The sequence below is a fragment of the Myotis lucifugus genome, unplaced genomic scaffold (assembly GCF_000147115.1).
Source record: "Myotis lucifugus unplaced genomic scaffold, Myoluc2.0 scaffold_27, whole genome shotgun sequence".
Taxonomy (NCBI): Eukaryota; Metazoa; Chordata; class Mammalia; order Chiroptera; family Vespertilionidae; genus Myotis; species Myotis lucifugus.
Genome location: NW_005871075.1, coordinates 10,063,691 through 10,076,566, shown reverse-complemented (window position 1 = coordinate 10,076,566; position 12,876 = coordinate 10,063,691). Strand labels below are relative to the sequence as shown.

At 37.1% G+C, this 12,876-nt stretch overlaps 1 pseudogene; it reads right to left on the bottom strand.

The window, feature by feature from the left end:
* Positions 1–9,830, bottom strand: part of LOC102423056 — a 21,615-nt pseudogene extending 11,785 nt beyond the window's left edge.
* Positions 9,831–12,876: the final 3,046 nt, after the last annotated feature.

Below are 12,876 nucleotides of genomic sequence, written 5' to 3'. Positions count from 1 at the left end.
CCCCGGAGGATTAGGGACTTTGAGCATTTTTTCAAATGTTTCCCCCCCAATTTTCCCCCCCCCCCCATGGGCCTGCTCCCCCCCATTTACCCCCCCCACAAGCCTGTTCGCCCCCAACTGCCCCCCTGCTGGCCTTCTCACCCCCACTGCCCCCCCCCCCCCGCTGGCCTGATCACCCACAACTGCCGTCCCATCCTGGCCTGATCACCCACAACTTCCCTCCCCTCTTGGCCCCTAACCACCTCTACCTCCGCCCCACCACCATGGCTTTGTTCAGAAGAATGTCCAGAAGGTCTCCTGGAAAGTATCCCAGTCTAATTAGCATATTACTCTTTTATTAGTATAGATTACATGTAGAAAGCTATTTTATAGTTTCTCGAATTGTGGTATATGATCTTAGATTTTGGAAGGCTTAATTTTAATGGAAGCACTTCTTGAGAGATCTAACTCAGATACAAGGACTCATTAGGGCAACAGGTACTAACTAGTATTAATAAAGATGTTAATAATAATAATATCATAGAGTCCTGCAAGATTTTGATGCTTCCTCAATCCTCAAAGTAAGGTTTTTACAATGTTCTGCATAGCCGTAGCCAGTTTGGCTCAGTAGATAGAGCATTAGCCCTCAGATTGAAGGGGACTGGGTTTGATTCTGGTCAAAGGCACATACCTTGGTTGCGGGCTCAATCCTGCACCCTGGGGTGTGCGGGAAGCAACTCATTGACGTGTCTCTCTCACATCAATGTTTCTTTCTCTCTCTGTCTCTCCCCTTCCCTTCCACTCTCTCTAAAAACCAATGAAAAATATCCTCAGGTGAGGATTAACAACAAAAAAGAATGTTCAATATAGTTTAGTGGCAAGAGTATTTTATTTTGAGCAGAGTCAAGTTCCCCATTCATCATGATTCTCTGGTTTCTTCTTTGTGTGGACTCTTGGAACATGGAGGTCTGATCTTTGAAGTTTTTCTAGAAGTCCTTTTCTCTGTTTAAGTTATTTGATGAACGATAACTTATAATCTGTAGTTCTCCTCACCCCCACCCTGCCCCTCTCTCATATGGATCAGATCCTCAGGCTAGTTCTTTTTCCCACTGGAGTTCTCAATTGGACTTCGTTGATTTTCACTTACTTCATTGAGTGGTCTGCATAGATATCTTGAAAATTTGTTAGCCTGAATTCTTTTCTGAATCCCATTGCCTTAGAGGTTTAGTTTTTTCTTTTATGCCTTCCCTCAAAGTTTTTCTGGATATAATAGAATGTTTTAAACTTAGTTCTCTTACAGAATCCTAAGATATCTTATCTTGAAAAAAATTATCTTCATGTTTCAGTAAAAAGGATATTTTCTTGAATATTTATTTAAGTAGCTCCAAGTTCCTGTATTTCTTTCCTGGGACCACCCTGAAAGAGCTGCTTTTGACAAGGATCCAGTCACTTCTATGTCTCCCAAATTGCACAACCATGTCTGTGGATGTCATTGTTGTCATCTAGAATTTTAATAGATAAACCATGGGGAAATCTACTAGACACCTGGAAACTTAAGGATCCTTTGAAAATTGATCATTCATTTGTGGGACCTAGGGACACGCTCTATTAAGTATCCAACTTCCTTCCTCTTTCCTCCACCCCTGCAATGACCATGCTGGAAAGTAGAATTTGCTGCAAGGAGATTTAAAAATGAATTATATTTCCTTCAGGAGGTACAATTTGCTCTTTTTAACAAAATTATATAATTAAGGGATGTAGCAGGATAAATAATTCATCAGGAAAAATTAGAGTCAGAGATCTCAGAATAGTAGATAAATGTATGCTGATAAAAGTGAAGTGCTATTACAGCTTATTTTGAATCTGTTTTCTAAGGAACAACTATATTAGCTGTGTGTTGGGCCAAGGCATTTGTATAGTAAATTCTCAAATGTTAAATTTTTACTCTGATTTCCCAACTTTTGAGTAGGTCTCAGTATATCTTCCAAAGTATGAACTGCAGAAATTAGATGAAATTTGAACTTGTCAGTTTTGTAATGTGTCAGAAACTTTGTAAAAAGTCTATTAGACTGTCTTCTATTACTAGCAAAATCAAATACTAACTTCTTTGGTTTTTTTCTACTTTTTGTTGAATGTCCTTCACCCAATTACATAATTAGATAATGTAAATTTTGCCTTTTAAAAATAGAAGTCATCAGTTTAGTCCAATTTAAGTGAGACAAAATGGACTAAAGAGGTCTTATATTTAAACTAGAGGCCTGGTACACAGATTCATGCACTGGTGGGGTCCCTCAGCCTGGCCTGTGGGGATTGGGCCAAAACTAGCTCTCCAACATCACCTGAGGGGCTCTGGATTGCAAGAGGACACAGGCCAGGCTGAGGGACTGCACTGGTGCACGATCGGGGCCAGGGAGGGACCTTAGGACAGCTCCAGGGCGTGTCTGGCCCATCTTGCCCAGTCCCGATCGGCCGGACCCCAGCAGCAAACTTACCTACCAGTCGGAGCGTCTACTCCCTGGTGGTCAGTGCGTGTCATAGCGACTGGTCCAATGGTTGAACAGTCGGACACTTAGCACATTAGGCTTTTGTTATATAGGATTATGAGAAAATTTGAGGCATGAAAGCTTGCCTTCTTCTACCCACATAAAGTCTTTTATATTGATTTATGTTGCTTCCTTTAAGAATTGTAATAGCTCTAGCTAGTTGATTTTGCAGGCTTTCTACTGCCCATACATAGAAGATCTTTTTCTGTTAGAGCTAATCTGAGAAACTCTTCAGGTAATATTGCTGTACTAGTCTCAAATATTGTGTATGTAGAAGTGGAGCTTAGCTGTTGATATGGTAAAGGATTAACTTCTTTTGAAATAAAAATGCTCACATCATAACATTAAAATGAATAAATTTGTAGTCATATATTTGCATCCTATTCTAAGTGTAGTTTAAAAGGAAAAAGAATTCCTTTAAACTATTTTTAAAGGTCATTAAAAAAGGATAAGAAGTAAAACAATGCAGGTTATAGGCTCATAATATGTAGCTTCTCTAATGATCCCTCAACTTTTAAAATTTGTTGGACATAAAAGCGGTGCTAATCTGATTAGTAACTGTGATTGAATAAATCTACTGTAAAAATGGACTGTGTTCTGGTTTTTAACATGATACCATGAAAGTCATTTGAGAACTGTCGCTGTGGAACATAAAAGTCTCTTTGATGGAATATTTATTCCATGATTAAAAACTATATATACATAAGTGTGTGTGTGTGTGTGATTTGTGTTGTTTATTTTCATGAATAGTTATAAAATTTGTTCTGGGAAAACTGATAGGCAGGAAAGAAAAATAGTATGATACAAACAAATGTCAATCAAGTTTGGATGTGAATGTGGTTACTAAAAATTAAGACCCATGATTATCCAACACTCTTTTTAACTTCCACTCTGCCCTTCTGCCTGCCTCCAGACATATGCAGGGAGAAGGGAACTAATATATGAAAGACTATTGTGTGTAGGCATTTTACATGTGGTACTTCATATAATTAGAAGAGTAAGGGGGAATTTGGAAAGCTCATGATACTGAAGAAAATCTGTTGGCTACATTGTGAGACCTTGGAAATATTTCTCAGGCCTCCTAGCTAGGCTATAGCATATTTTTACATGTCACTTTAGCAGTCACAGATACTTCTTTTAAAGCTAAGAAGTTCATTCCTTGGCATCCACATACACTGCAATTAGACATTTTGCAAAGTGCCAAAAATCTCTAGCAGTTTAAGCAAAGTCCAGAGAAATGTCAGCACTCCTTATTAATGTATTTATTGAAAAAAGGTCATTTTCAAATTGTTAACATGTATGAAAATATGCCAAGAAAGGAAAGGTTTTAAGCAAATAAAATAAAACATGCTTAATTCATAGTTAATCGAATTTAACTGCATTTTCCATTTTTATCACAGTAGGTATCTGTTTAAATGTCAAATTCTGTGATGCCACTTTAATGTATTTTTGTTAATAAATCCAGTGAACATCTTATTTATAAATAAAATTACTTTATCTTTTATAATGCTTTTTGCACAAGAATTTCATTATTCACAATGTCATAAAACATGAGTGCAGACATCATGTAAGATACTTTATACTATATGAGATGAGAGCAATTGGCTGAACAAACTTAGGGTTTTGTTTCAACTTGGCTGCTTGGCATTTTTCTTAGTTCCAATGGCAATTTTTGAAAGAATTAACCAAGATTGGTACCCTTTTAAGGATTCAAACAGCACACTGTTTGTTTTATGGGGGAGTCTTCCAACTTCAGAGAAGATGAAGGTTAATAAAACGTTTTCAATGATTATAATGTAAATTCCAAGTAAACTTGGATTTAGATACATGATTTAACTAAAATCAACAATTCATACATCCTTTAGTTCACAGTAATAATATGTGATTGGTCTCCTTTCTGTAGTTTATGAACATATAAGGAGGAAGCCAGTAGTGGGGGGTCTTATATGGAGAGTGATATAAGGGCTTCCAAGTTTTGGGGCTATGGGTTGAATACCTAACCATTGGGTTTAATATATAAGAAGGACTGGTAAGGGGGAAAATAGTGCTTAGGAGAATCTATAATAATAAAAGCATAATATGTTAATTAGACCGGACATCCTTCTGGACGAAACTGGGGCTGAGAGGGAAGCCCAGGTCCTGGGTGCCAGAGGGAAGCCGGTGCGGCAGCCAAGGGAAGGCAGGCTTACTCTTTCATGAATTTCATGCATTGGGCCTCTAGTAGAGTATATAGATGAGCACAAAGATTAAGTTATCCCTAATTATAGTATCTTTGGGTCATTAAGAGTCTTGAGAATAAATTCCAAGTTCCTATTCTAAGGTGTATACATGTATTAATTTTCCCATCTCTACTTGTTACTCCCCCAATAATTTTCACTTATCACCAATTAAACTACTGCCTTGTTTTTTTCTAGTATTTTTATGGTACCAAGTCTAACATTTAAATCTTTAATCCATTTTGAGTAGTTTTTTTTCTTCTGTATGGTGTAAGAAGGTGGTCTAGTTTCACTTTTTTGCATGTATCTGTCCAATTTTCCCAACAACATTTATTAAATAGACTGTCTTTACCCATTGTATGTTCTTGCCTCTTTGTCAAATATTAATTGACCATAAATATATAGGTTTATTTCTGGACTCTCTATTCTGTTCTATTGTTCTATATGTCTGTTTTTATGCCAGTACCATGCTGTTTTGATTACTATGGCCTTGTACTATAGTTTGATATCTGGTAGCATGATGCCTCCAACTTTGTTCCTCTTTCTCAAGATTGCTGTGGCTATTTGGGGTCTTTTGTGGTTTCATATAAATTTTTGGAATATTTGTCCTAGTTCTGTGAAATAGGTCCTGACTAGTGCAGTAAAGAGAATTATTTACTCATCAGTTTCAAGGATTTGGAGTCATTCATTTGTGTGAGCTTAAGAAGTCACCTGCTCTTAGTACATTAAAACTTATGTTCAATATTTAGCAACTAAATGTGAATTTATATTTATATGAGCCAGTTAGGTACCCAATGTCTGTTAATATAGTACATTACAGTTTATAAAACACTTCTGACATGCATTCTGCAATTTTATTTCACTCCTCACAACTATCTTATGAAATAGAATAAGATGGGTATTATTATATTACTAGAGGCCTGGTGCATGACATTCGGGGGGGCGGGTCCCTTGTCCCTCAGCCTGGTCTGTGCCCTCTTGCAGTCTGGGACCCCTCGGGGGATGTCCGCCTGCTCCTGCTGGCTTAGGCCTGGTCCGCGCCCCCTCCCCCCCCGAGTCGGGATTAGGCCTAAGCTGGCAGTCAGACATCCCTCTTGTGGTCTGGGGCTTTCACAGTCAGGGACCCCTCACTCCTTACTGCCCGCAGCAGAGGCAGGAGAGGCACTGACCACCAGGGGGCAGCTACTGCGTTGAGTGTCTGCCCCTTGTCATTCTGCTGTTTGGTCGATTTGCATATTAGCCTTTTATTATATAGGATTACACATCCAACTCTCAGAAAGGATGTGGTTTTCTTATGGTCATACAACTAATGGCAGAGTTTGTACTTGTCTCAGACCCTCCAATTCCAAATTCATGCTTTTCTCACTTGTCTTAATGTTTTTCAAAAACTACATCTGTACCAGGTAATGTTTTAAGAACTAACTTCTTTGAGTTTTAAATTTTCAAGTTCTTGCTCTTTCCAGATGTCTTTCTAGAGAAGATAAAAAGAAAAATTTGTTGAGCTAATATTTATATTAAAAATATTTACTTTTGATTCTTGACCTCAATTAAAGTATCATTTAATTCCTTTTTTTATTTTCCATTTAGCAGAAATTACATATTATCCCATTAGTAAAGACTGTTCATTAATGTATTTTATTTCCATGTTATAAATGTTCTCTCTTTCTTTTTAACCATTTTTTGGTAAGGCTCTGCATTTTTACTCCTATAGCAATTTATGCTGATTTTTGCCAAATCAGTCACATTTCTTTCCCTTTGTTTCCAAAGATAAAACCCATGTTGGTTCTCATAAACATTTTAACTCAGGATCCTTTACATAATCATTATCTCCTTTAATTACAAAATAGTATATGAGGTAGAGATTATTGTTATCTTTTCCATTTTACTGGTAATGAACAAATTAGACAGGTACCTAACTTGCCCAAGACCTTATGGATGGTGAATATTGGTGCCATGATAGAAACCCTGGTATTTTCCTGCTGCCCCCTGCTGCCTCCCTGGCAGGGATGACTGAAATTCTTTTCACCTGTTATGATCCTAGAAGCAGTTTTTCTTATGTGTCTGAGCAGCTGTAAATGCACTTCTTGGTTCCCATCCCATAAACCTAATTCCGTCTCAGGGTCATTCTGCACAGCTTGACTTACACATAAAAATTAACTTTTAAGAGGTTTACTTTAGCTTGATAGCCATCTATTCACTGATCTAGAAAGCAGGTATCCTGAGTGTAATTTCCTTTCTATAAATGAATACATTGCCCCACTCTCCTGTGACTTCATTCTTATAGAGTATCACATTTACATTATTGTTCCCAACTAGCTGAGGGCATACTGACCTACAGTTCTCAAACTCTCTTGGTCTTCAGATTTCCACAAACAACTGGGTCTAGGGTATTCACGGGACCTGGACATTGACTTTCCCCCCCTCTTTTGGAGAAAAGTAAAAGAAAAGAGAAACAGATTACTTGGCAAAGATAGATACAAATAGCTCTTGGAATGAAAACAGAGATTTGTAGAATAAAACGAAGGGAGCTGAATTCCTACAAAAAGAGAAAAGATGATCAAGGGGGAAAGTCTTTACTTACAGGATTGATATTAAAAAGGAATTTTGCTGAGGAGAGAATGAACTGAAGGGAGATTTAGAAGTAGCAGAGCTTTTAATGTAACATATATATGTTTAATGTAATATATCTACATCTATATGTATATATCTATATCTATATCTATATCTATATCTACTTGGAATGTTGTGTAATCACTAGAGTATTTGTATTAATATTACTAGCTAACCCCTATTGTAAATGCACTTCTTGGTTCCCATCCCATATTGTTAAGGTGTGCTAGACAGTTACCTCATTTGGTCCTCAAAACAACTGTAAGAGTAAGGTACACTTTTATCTGTTTTATAAATGAGATTCAGAGAGCTTAATAACCTGCCCAAAGTCACAGAACTGGTAAATAGTGGAACTGCTGCACAAGCCCTCAACAGCACTTTTATGCTCTGTAATTATTTACTTGTTTACTGTCCATCCCCTTCACCAGGATGTAAGCACCAGGAGGGGTCTGTCTTTTCACTGCTATGTTCCCAGTACTTGACTAAGGGCCTGGCACTTAGAGTTGCTCAATAGACAAATATTACTAACTGACCTCTATTGTTAAGGTGTGCTAGACAGTTAACTCATTTGGTCCTTGAAATGACTGTAAGAGTAAGGTATACTTTTATCTGTTTTATAAATGAGATTTAGAGAGCTTAATAACCTGCCCAAGGTCACAGAACTTTATCAAAGGAAGCAGTGAGTGAATAAAATCCATTCTAATCCCAGGGCCATACTATTAATCCTTTTGCATTAATGCGTCAAAAATTTCTCATTGGTTAGTCATGTCTTCCTTCAAGTACCTATGTACAACTTCGCTGAAGCTTTTATAGAATCAGGGTAGAGGGTTAGCTAATCAATAGAGGATTCCCTGCCCCCTTCCTCCAGAGTAATGAGCTTATCTCCATCTGGAAATGGAGAGAACATCTAGAATTTAACCAATTTGAGTCAATTGTAGTTCTCAGAATTATAAGTTATGGGAGTTGTCCTCTATAACTTTTGTGGAATTCAGGTGTATGAACAAGTAACAAAGGGTCATAGTAAGGAATGAATGAGACCGACATAGTCCTTGCCCCCATGGAACTTACAGTCTACTAGTTTTGAGATTTATATCAGACCGCATTAACTTTTGAATTTAATATTATGCAGGGTACACTATTTCCATTTAAGTAGTATAAATGAAAGGTAAAATATATGTAGATGTTACTCTCTGAGGTTTGAGACTTGTTAGAGAGTAAAAAAATTGTAAGAAATGTGAAGTGTCTGTGGAAGGTATAGCCCCCGGTGTTCTCAACTCTGAATGTGCATTAGAAACATTGGGGGAGTTTAAAAAAATACTGATGTCCACGGTCTACCTCAGACCACTTGCATCAGAATACCTGGGGCTGGATCTTTGCATCTATGTTTTTAAAAATGCAATGGATTTAAAAAACACACACCAAGAAAGAAAAACTGTTTTTTACTATGACATTGGCTTGAATGTCTTCACAGAGCCTTTCCCTCTCACTGTTAATTAATTTTCACATGTGCTGCTGCTAATTATGATTTTCTTATCCAGTTGACATTCATTTTCTGAAAATTTTAATGCAAAACCTTCTATTTTGTTTTAATTACATTTTATGTTTAAATTTTTGAGGTAGATTTTTCACTTAAAATCCCATCTTGTTAACTTCATCTAATTTTTCAGCTTGTCAAAGTATTTTTGGGTTGTAATTTGGTCACCTGGTACTTTATCCTTTCATCTTATTGTTATTCATAAATTTGGTAAGAAATCCTTTTATATGTTCATTTTAGCCATTGATAAGAACTATGTTGAGGTAAGGTAGGGCAGAGTCTATAATTTAGCATGCTATAGTTTGGATTTACCATGGATCAAAGTGAAAACAGTGAATTTTTTGTTTAGAGCTAGATTTGAATAGCTAAAATATATACTACCTTAAAACCCCACAGATCCAAGAAAGATCTTGAGATTGAAAATTGTATTTGGATTCTCTTAAAAGTACTATGACTGAGCTGAATTGGAATAAAGACAAAATCATGCTGGTGTTTTTCATATTAGAATTAACTTTAATATGATCACATCAATTTTTTGGTAACTTTTTGTGATTAAAATTTAAGGGTCTTAACGTCTGTCAACCACGAGGAGGAGCTATGGTATAATAAGGAAGAGGCTTGCTTCTGATTGGGAGTAGCAGTTCAAAGATAATCTTTTAGAAGCGAGGCCATAACTAGGAAAATGATCTTTTTTAAAAAATGACATTTATATAAAAATTTTAAATGTGAAAGCTAGTCTTTATTTTCAAAGGGAAAAGAAATAAACAATTATATATAATTTCAATAAAACCCCCTCCACTAAAAAAAAAAAAGGTTTCTTTCTTTAAAAAAAATGATTATATATTTGGAACAGACTAACTAATTCTTTAATTCTTCACCTAGAATCATAGACATTAGAGTGTACAGGGATCTCAGGATCATTCTGTTTACCTGTTTGCCTTCAGGCATTTAGGTATTAAGGTTTTAAAATAAATACGACAGGCTCAATAATTATTTAGTGAATTAATAAATTAATGACTATAAAAACCTGCATGTCAGGTAAGTTAAGTTGACAACAGGTAGTCAGCCAAGAGGCTAAGAATTTGGGAAGGCAAAAGATAAGCACACCAAATCTCAGGTTTCTAGTACCCTGGACTACAGTTCTTTTATAAAATCATCCCGTCTCTTCTATATTCCCTGCTTAAATATAGTCTAAATGTAAGGTAACTGTTTGTAGCTATGCTCAAAGATGCAGTATTCTATCTTGGGTTGTGAGCTTTAACCACATATGTAAACTGAGGCTGGTACAACCCACTTGTTTTAGGAGGTTGTAGAGAAGATTCCTGTGTTAGATGGAACTTTAGACTAGATGACCTCAAAGATTCTTTTCAACTCTAATATTTTGGTTCATTTTGTTTCATTCTATTCTATTCCAGTTCATTTAAAGAAATTTTTTGTGTGGAGATTTTTAAAGATACAGAAAAGTTGAAAGAATTTTACAGTGAATATCCACATATCCACTACATAGATTCTATCGTTAACATTTTGGTATATTTGTCCTATCACATATCTACCCATCTCTCTATCCATCTTCTTTTGGTTCATGTCAAAGTGAATTGTAGACATCAGTATGCTTCCTTTTAACCACTCCAGCATGTATAATATATAAGTAGAGCTCAATATAATTTTTTTTTAGGTAAAATTTTCATATGAGAATGCAGAAATCTTATGTGAACATTTGCTAAATTTTGGCAAATGATTGCACCTGTTTAACTTAAACTTCTCTCAGATATTTACCATACCATCACCCTAGAAATTTCCCTATGTATTATTGCGCCCATTTTACAGATGGTGAAGTTGAGGCTCGAGAAGACAAAGAAAGAGCATGTGTCAGGTATTTTATGATATTATTAGAGGCTCAGTGCATGAATTCATGCATGGGTGGGGTTCCTCGGCCTGGCTGGCAATCAAAGCCTATCAGGGGGCTGGCTGGCTGGGGGGGTAAGCTGCGGGAGGTTGGCCACTGGCGGGAGGAGGGTGGGGAGGGGCCGCAGGAGGTTAGCCAGCCAAGGGGAGGGGCCGTGGGAAGTTGGCTGTTGGAGCATACTGACCACCAGGGGGCAGCTCCTGCATTGAGTGTCTGTCCCCTGGTGGACAGTGCATACGATAGCGACAGGTTGACTGATTGTTCTGGTCATTTCGATTGTTCGGTCGTAACAGTTGCTTAGGCCTTTATATGTATAGACTAGAGGCCTGGTGCATGAATTCATGCACGGGTGGGGTCCAGCCAGCCCGCTCCAATCGGACTGGGCCAGCAGTGGGGAGGGGCTGTGGGTGGTTGGCTGGCCAGCCCCGCCCCCATCAGGGTCTGGATCAGGCTGGTTGGCTGCTGCAGTGCGTGTCATAGCCACCAGTTGTTCTGGTCGTTCTGCCGTTCTGGTTGCTGGGCTTTTATTTATATGGATTTTATTAGCTAGGTATTACTACCTTCCATTTTTCTGCAGACAAGGAAACAGACTGCAGAAGACTCAAGGAATGAGAACTTCCTGAAACCTACTATGTGTCAGGCATTCTGTTAAGTGCATTTTTGTCATTGTTAGTTCAATTATATAGCTTCATCATAAGCCTGTCTGATAGGTACCATTATCCCTACATTCCAAATGAGAAAACAGGTCAGGGACATTAAGCAATTGGTCCAAATTTATACATTCAGTGAGCAAAAAACAAAACAAAACCAAAACCACAGTACTGGGAGTCAAAAGCAGTTACATCTTTCCCTGAAATCTGTATTACCTCAAAGATACAAAATCCTCTCTCATCCTTAATCTGTCCAAGGTCTCAGCATTAGAAGTAGGGTGACTTCTGACTCCAAGTTTGGTTGTTCTTTTTATTACATTCTGCCTCCGCTGTGTGGTTTTAGTTCATTTCCACCTTATGTCCACTGGAAAGGTAGAGAAAACAGGTCAAGTGTTTGCACTTCATGAGACATTTTCAAATCCATGTGATTAAGCACCCTTGAATACTCCTTGTTGCTAGACTAAATACTGTGCTAGTAAATCCTTTAACCTTCGCTTATAGATCATGGTTTCAGCCTCTAATATTTTTGCTTATCCTTTTTTATTGTGACAAAATATAACATTAAATTTATCATCATAACCATTGTAAGTATACAGTTCAGTAGGTTTAAGTATACTGATATTATTGTGAAACAATAACTTTTTCATTTTGCAAATCTGAAATTCTATACACATTAAACACTAATTCCTCCTCTTCCCAGCTCTTGGCAACTACCTTTTTACTTTGTTTCTATGAATTTGACTACTTTAAACCCTTCATATAAGTGGAATCACACAGTATTTGTTTTTTGTGACTGGTGTATTTCACTTAGCATAATGTCCTCAAGGTTTACTAGTATCCATGTTGTAGCATGTGGCAGGGTTTCCTTCCTTTTAAGGATTCATATCCTTTTATTTTTTGTACCGCCTGTTACTGTACATTAAAGAAAATAGCACAAGCGTGTCTGTTTTGAGGATCTGTTTCCTGACATAGAGGTCCTGTAGTGTTCACAAAGAGAAGAGTGTTGCTTGCTCTGGAGACTGAAATAATATGACCTCATTTCATGTTCATTCACTCATATGACTTGAAGATGTTCTTGGGCGATTGTGAGGGAAATTTCATAGTCTAAAACCCGTATTCTGTGTCCTTAATTACTGAACTTTGCCTGCACAACTGTATCTACAAAAGTATGTTTCCAAGGAATTTCACTAAGAAAGGGAATTTTAACCTCTGTTTTGAAGACTGAATCGCAGCTTTGTGCTTGGAAGCTAGGATTTCTTTCTATATACCATGTGGAAAACATATTCCCCAAGAGATTAGAACTCAGGAGATTTTAAGACTTGTTCTTTAAATATGTGCTCAAATGCAGTACATTTCTGTCTATTTTCCCCAAGAGTAGGAGTCACTATTCATTTTATAAAAATTGTTAATCGTTGCTTAAACATGAAGACAATTTTAT